Genomic DNA, 7,936 nt, shown 5'->3' on the forward strand with positions numbered 1-7,936 from the left:
GGGGGGTGGGGGTGGGGAGGTGAGCACTTGACCGAGGCGGCTGGAAACGGGCTCCCAGAAGCTCCTATGCTGCGCCCCCTCTCCCAGCCCTCACCCCGTCCTCCCTGATGCTGTGGGCATTCCTGGGGTATCTGCAGGCTGCTGTGCTCCTGGTCCCGTGGGGGGCGGGTGGCAGGGGGAGGCCCCCAGGGACAGTTTCGCCTTCTCAGGGTTCTTTCAGCTGGGAACACGCCGGGTGGGCAGAGCGCCACCCTCCCGGGCAGGGGGGCTGTTTCTGGAGCCTCTAAGCCAAAGAGCCCGTGGGCTGTGGCAGGTGGGGGCGGGGGTCGCTCTGCACCATGCCCGGCACCTGTGTGAGTGGCGACTGCGGGATGGGGCCCGGGGGCTGGTGGCTGTGAGTCCGGGCTGCCACGGGTGATGTGTCTGTGTTTACGTTTAGCTGACGTGGCGTCGCGTGCATGGGTCCTGTGCCCCCCCCCCCGTGATGTTTACGTGTGTTTGAGTGGTGGCGGGCTCCCCGCCAGGACCCCGCTGCTCGAGCCTGCTGTGTCCACACGGAGGCGGCGCCGGCCCCTCCGGCCTCCTGCATGCCCCACACCGTTGCCCAGAGCCTGTCCCCCGGAAACAAACAGTGGCCGTTCTCATCCACACCCACCCTCAGTGATCGCTGTGCACTTTTTTATTCACAAACCCTGTTCCTCCCCCTTCCAACCTTCGACTGGGATTGGTAACTTATTTGTCTGGCTTCTCCGAAGTACTTCTGTATGTCTGTCCTCAGGTGGGCTCATGGATGTCTTTCAGAAAACGGTTATTTTATATGAGTTGTCATGGAATTTGTTCTAATAAATCATTCTATCACGTGGCAAGATCCCGGCGTCTGTTGCCTTGGCCTCCTTTCTCCACATTGCTGTCTGGGGTGGGGATGCCTGGCCCCGGCGGGGGGGCAGGGTGGGGGGGCCTTCATTGGCTGGGAAACCCCGGATTGTCCCCCAGACCAGCGATGCTGCAATGCCCAGACCTTGCCGCCAGGGCGCGGCAGAGCGAGAAGTCAGAGCAGGGAAATCCCAGATGTCCGCTCCTCAGCAAGAGAAGTGATCACCAGGGCTGTGGTGACATCACACCGCTGAGTGCCTAGAGCCCCGGGTCTTCAGACCCCGTGGGGGGAGTCACACCCCCACGCCAGCTGCAGGAGGACCCCGAGAGCTGGACTAGAGGACTGGAGAAAGTGATCAGCCAGCTGTCAGCCCATAGGCTGGCTGCCACAGAACCTGTCCTCCAGGTCACGTGACCACCGCACAGTGGTTACTAGGACCAGCGCTGTTCCCCACGTCCGCTCTGTTGCCCACTGCGGCTCTGTACCCTCCTCAGCTCTGTTCCCCACGCCAGCTCTGTTCCCCTCCTCAGCTCTGTTCCCCATCCCGGCTCTGTACCCTCCTCGGCTCTGTTCCCCACTTCGGCTTTGTTCCCCACGCCAGCTCTGTTCCCCACCTCGGCTCTGTTCCCCATGCCAGCTCTGTTCCCCTCCTCGGCTCTGTTCCCCATGCCAGCTCTGTTCCCCTCCTCGGCTCTGTTCCCCATGCCAGCTCTGTTCCCCTCCTCGGCTCTGTTCCCCACGCCGGCTCTGTTCTTTTCCCCACGCCGGCTCTGTTCCCCTCCTCAGCTCTGTTCCCCATGCCAGCTCTGTTCCCCTCCTCAGCTCTGTTCCCCATGCCAGCTCTGTTCCCCACACCGGCTTTGTTCCCCTCCTCAGCTCTGCTCCCTACCTCGGCTCTGTTCCCCTCCTCAGCTCTGTTCCCCATGCCAGCTCTGTTCCCCACCTCAGCTCTGTTCCCCACACCAGCTCTGTTCCCCATGCTGGCTCTATTCCCCATGCTGGCTCTGTTCTCCACTCTAATTCTGTTCCCCATGCCGGCTCTGTTCCCCTCCTCAGCTCTGTTCCCCACGCCGGCTCTGTTCCCCACATCGGCTCTGTTTCCCACGCCAGCTCTGTTCTGTTCCCCTCCTCAGCTCTGTTCCCCACCTCGGCTCTGTTCCCTACCTTGGCTCTGTTCCCCACCTCGGCTCTGTTCCCCACACCAGCTCTGTTGCCCTCCTCAGCTCTGTTCCCCATGCCGGCTCTGTTCCCCATCCTGGCTCTGTTCTCCACTCTAATTCTGTTCCCCACCTCGGCTCTGTTCCCCATGCCAGCTCTGTTCCCCACTGCAGCTCTGTTCCCCATGCCAGCTCTGTTCTGTTCCCCTCCTCAGCTCTGTTCCCCACCTCGGCTCTGTTCCCTACCTTGGCTCTGTTCCCCACCTCGGCTCTGTTCCCCACTGCAGCTCTGTTCCCCATGCCAGCTCTGTTCCCCATGCCAGCTCTGTTCCCCTCCTCAGCTCTGTTCCCCATGCCGGCTCTGTTCCCCATGCCAGCTCTGTTCCCCTCCTCAGCTCTGTTCCCCATGCCGGCTCTGTTCCCCATGCCAGCTCTGTTCCCCATGCCAGCTCTGTTCCCCTCCTCAGCTCTGTTCCCCATGCCGGCTCTGTTCCCCATCCTGGCTCTGTTCTCCACTCTAATTCTGTTCTCCATGCTAGTTCTGTTCCTCCCCTCAGCTCTGTTCCCCACAGCAGCTCTGTATACCAGAAAATCTGCACCCCCCCCAACATGTGTACGTTATACTGCAATGAGAATTCAAAACAGTAATAAGGAATGGAAAATGAATATATTAACATAAAATTGTTCATAATATATCCTGCTTTCTTTTTAGCACCTGTAGGATCTGTGTCTGTGCTCTCATTTTCACCCTAAACAGTGGTGGTTCATACCTTCCTTCTCTCTTGCTCAGTCTTGCTGGGGTCTACCAATTCCATTATTCCTTCCGTACAACCGTTTGGTTTGGCTGATTTTCTCTACAATACATTTGTTTTCTGCTTCATTAATTTTGCTCTTATTCTTCATTTTATGTTTATTTGTTAGTTCCCCCCTTCCCTGTTTTAAGGTTTATTTCTTCCCTTCTTCCTTTATTTTGTGAGATGGATAGTTGTTAATTTTCAGCTTTCCTTTTCTGATCTATGGGTTTAAGGCTACAAATTTCCTTCTAAATATAAATTTAGCTGATCTCATAAAGTTTGATACATTGAATTTTCAATATCATTTGGGTGAAAAGAATTTTAGTGTGTATTATGATTTCTTCCTTGAGTTATTTAGATATGAGCTATTTAGGTATATGTTGCTGAATTACCAAACATTTGAAGATTTTCCAGTTATTCTTTCATAATTGATTTCCAGCCTATTTCCACTTTGGTCAGAATATATACTTTAAATTATTTCAATCATTGGAAAGGTATAGAGTATGCTTTTTCACCCAGGATATGGACAATTTAAAGAAATATTTTATTTATTCATTTGACAGAGAATGAGCAAGAGAGCACAAACAAGGGGAGGGGCAGAGGCAGATGGAGAAGCAGGGAGCTCAATGTGGGACTCGATCTTGGGACTTGGGGATCATGACCTGAACCAAAGGCAGATGCTTAACCGACTGAGCCACCCAGGGGCCCCAAATATGGACAATTGTAGTAAATGCTTCATGTGCCCTTGAAAAGAATATGTACTTCCATTTTTTGAGAGATATTCTCTTTTGTCAATTTGATCAGCTTTACTGTGTTCAGATTTTTAAATATATCCATCAATGTTTTGTTTGCTTGTTCTACCAGTTGCTACAAGGGCTATGTTACAGTCTGCCACTGATTATGGATTTATCTATTTCTCCTTCCAGTTTTTCTTTATGTATTTTGAAGCTGTTATTAGGTGCATACAATTTAGAATTGTTATATTCCTGGTTGATGGACCCTTTTATCATCATGAAGTCTTTATCCCTAGTTATTTTTCTTGTCTTAAAGTCCACTTTGTATGATATTAGTATAGCTATGCTAGCTTTTTTCTGGTTAGCATTATCATAATATCCTTTTCATCCTTTTAAACTTTTGTAGATTTTGTTTTATAAAATTCAGTCTGACGATATGGGTTTTTTCATTGGAGTGTTTTTAGTACACTTATTACAATTATCAATGTATTTAACTTTGAATCTTCTATATTATGTCTGTTACTCTATTCTTCTTCCCTTTTTTCTTAGGATTAATAAAGTATTATCATTATTATTATTATCATTATTATTATCATCCCACATTTCCCCCTTTGCTTGTTAGTAATACTTTCATTATACTCTTAGTGGGTACTCAAACGATTATAAAATTCATCCTTCATTTATTATGGTCTAATGTAAATTGTTATTTTCACTACTTTCTGGCAATTACAAAATAATTCACAACTATAAAGTTCAATTATAAAATTTTTCACTTATTAGGGCCTAATGTAAGCTTGCAATTTTACCTGGGTGACGGCCTCATCATAAAGGGGACCTTCTGGGTCTTGGGACCCAGCTTGTTCTTTCCCCAGTCTAACTCAAAAGCCTTGTGCCCGCATCCTTCTAAGTCCTAGAAAGAAGGAATACAGAGCCCGGGGCGGGGCGGGGGGGGGGGGGACCGGCCTTTCCAGCCTCCAGGGAGGGGACAGTAAATGCCTGCTGTGTGAGCCTCCAGCCGCAGCTCTCTGCTGCAGCAGCCCCAGCAAGCTGGCAAACGTGTCTGCAGACCTGGGAGGCACGCACGGTGTGTGCCAAACAGGATAAAAAAGGGAACTGCTGGGGCACCTGGCTGGCTCAGTCGGTACAGCGCACAACTCTTGATCTCGGGGTTGTGAGTTCGAGTCCCGCATGGGTGTGGAGTTGACTTAAATAAATAAACTTGAGGAAAAAAAAAAAAAGGAAAGGGAAACCACCTAGCTACACCCTAGTAACACTGAAGAACACCACAGACAAGGAGGATGTTTTAAAAACAACCACAGGTAAAGAAATCCCTTACACAGGGCATGGCAGGAGGAAGTGATGGTGCCCCTTTACCAGATGTCTCCATTTGCAGTGTGTGGGTCAGAACCTGCCCTGTGGCCACCACGTGGACCACGGACAGCCAGGAAGAATGATCCTCTCCACTTTCGGAAGTGGTAAGGGCGTGGGGTGGGCACTGGAATGCCCATCAATGAGAGGATACAGTTAGATCAGGAGGAGAAAACAGGAGAAAAATCAGTCGACCCAGAAGAGCAAGAAGAGGCACAAAGAACCGTATGGTGTGGTCCAAATACACAATATAAGGAACGAAAAATAAACACACGTGGTAATCACAATGAACGTAAACAGACTAAACTCAGAACAGGTAGAGATGGTCAGGTGAGATGATGCTTTAAATTCCAGCTCTGGGGGAGCCTTGGGTGGCTCAATCATTTACGCATCTGCCTTTGGCTTGGGTCATGGTCCCAGGGTCCTGGGGTCGAGTCCCGCATTGGGCTCCCTGTTCAGCGAGGATTCTGCTTTTCGCTCTCCCTCTGCCCCTCCCCTGACTTGTGCTCTCACTCTCTCTCTTTCATATAAATAGATAAAATCTTAAAAAAAAATCCAGCTCTGTAACTTATTAGACACAGATCTGAGATACAAGAAGACACATCAGTCTAAGGTAGAAGGATATTTTTAAAAAGCCACACAAATTTAGGACAAAGCTGGCATAGCTAAATTAAGATCGGACCACACAGATTTTAAGACAGAAGCTGTTATTAGGGAACGTGAGAGCAGTGCATAGTAACAGGTGGCTTAGGGGACAGAGACACACCTCAAGTGCGGCCTTCCCTGTAGGGAGCTACAGTCCACATGGGAATCCACAGACCAGCATAGCTCTCCAAGTGAGTCCTGGGCCGAGGAGACAAAACATTAATAAATGATGCATAAGATTTGAAAGCAGATCCGTGAGCTGGACTTAGAGAGGAATCTAGACGCCAGACACCCCCCCCCAGCAGAGTCTGTGCCTTCTTCTCAAGCACATTTACAGACTCTGAGCACTCACGTGCACCGAGGCCCGTCCTGACCAACGTAAAGGACCTAGTGCCGCGCAGGCCTTGCTTGCTAACCCAAACTCGATTAAACTAGGAATCAGTCATGAAGAAAGAGCTTCACGTACACTTGGAAATCTTAAACCAAGTTTCTTTTTTTTTTTTAAGATTTAATTTTAACTAACCTCTACACCCAATGTGGGGCTTGAACTCACCACCCCGAGATCAAGAGTCACATATTCCATCGATGGAGCCAGCCGGGTGCCCCTAAACCAGATTTCTAGATCTTTCACGAGTGAAATAAAAAACAGTAAAAAAAAAGTAAAATACTCAGAGTAAATACTGGCTGAGACACACAGGAGCTCGTGGGGCACAGCAGAAGCAGAGATCTGCAGAAAACGGATCCCTCAGATACTTTGTAGCAGCAAAGAATAGCTGGAAATTAGAGCCAGACACCCAACTTAAGGCAGAAAAGTAACCACAGAAACATATGACAGGAAGTAGAAGGATGGATGCAATAAAGGTAAAACACGGGAACAAACTGAAAATGAAACCATAATAGAGAGAAAACAAAAAAAAATAAAATCTCCAAAATTCTGGCAAGATCTCCCATGGGGGAGGAAGAAAGATAAGAGGCACAAAGCCAGTCTGAGGAATGCAAAGGGGGTATCCCTGTGGACATGGCCCAGCGAACGCCTAGCAAGGCAGCATTATGACTAACCTTTGTCAGTACAGCTTGCAACCTTAAACAAAAGGACACACTCCTAGGAAAATATTATTTACCAAAGTTGACTCAGAAGCAGAGAGCCTGAACGGTCCTGTAACCATTAAAGAAATTGAATTCATAATCTACAATCTTCCCACAAAGATGTAAACTATCTAAGACAGATTTTCATGTTCCACCAAAATCAAAAAGAGTATTTTAGCCTGTTTATACAAACTGCAAAATATGGGGGGGAAAGGGTGCATACCCAATTCATTCTAGGACTCTAATATTTAAATTTTTTTTTGAGAGAGAGAGAAAGCTCAAATGGTGCGGTAGGGGCAGAGGGAGAGAGAGAGAAAATCTTGAGAAGGCTCCACGCCCAGTGTGGAGCCCAACACGGGTTGGATCTCATGACCCTGAGATCATGACCTGAGCAGAAATCAAGAGTTGGAGGCTTAACCGACTGAGCCATCCAGGTGCCCCTAGGACTCTAATGTAATTTAAATACAAAGACCAGGTGATGCTTGAGGAGAAAGAGGACGCGTCACCAGCGATGGTCGTGATTGCAGACGTACAACTGGAAATCCCTCACTGCTGGAGCCAAGCCAACCACACACAGCGCAGGTCACGGTTCTTGAGCGGCTATCCCAGGACCCTGACGTTCGTTTAACTTGAGAAAATCTCTGATTTACTTCATTAACAGATTCAGGGAGAAAAACACACTGTTATCGCGATGGATGTATACGAACCATGTGGTGGTCCTCCTGAAGGAGAGGGACTGGCCCCACCCACCCCAGAGCCTTTGCATGGCGCCGCGGGGACCGGGCAGTGCCCCACGGGCGCCAGGATGAGCACACTGGTGGAAGAGAAAACGAAGACCCACACACACCTGGAGACTCGATAAACACAGAGCCAGCCCAGCAGCACGAGAGGACTCCTAATTATCCACCAGGAAAACAGGCCTCGTGCCTCACCTGTTCCAAGCGTGAGGTGCTCAACTGTGGAAGAAGACTGACTTCCTTTTTTTCTTCTTTTAAAATTTTATTTAAATTCAAGTTAGTTAACGAGTGTATTATTAGTTTCAGAGGTAGAGATCAGTGATTCTTCAGTTGTATGTAACACCCAGTGCTCATTCCATCACGGGCCCTCCTTAATGCCCATCCCCCACTTACCCCATTCCCCCTCCCCTCCAACAACGTTCAGTTTGTTTCCTGTGATTAAGAGTCTCTTATGGTTTGTCTCCCTCTGTTTTCATTTTGTTTTATTTTTCCTTCCCTTCCCTCCGTTCATGTGTTTTGTCTCTTAAATTCCACATATGAG

This window comes from Ursus americanus, chromosome 26, assembly GCF_024610735.1.
Source record: "Ursus americanus isolate L20-20 chromosome 26, mUrsAme1.1.p, whole genome shotgun sequence".
Classification (NCBI taxonomy): domain Eukaryota; kingdom Metazoa; phylum Chordata; class Mammalia; order Carnivora; family Ursidae; genus Ursus; species Ursus americanus.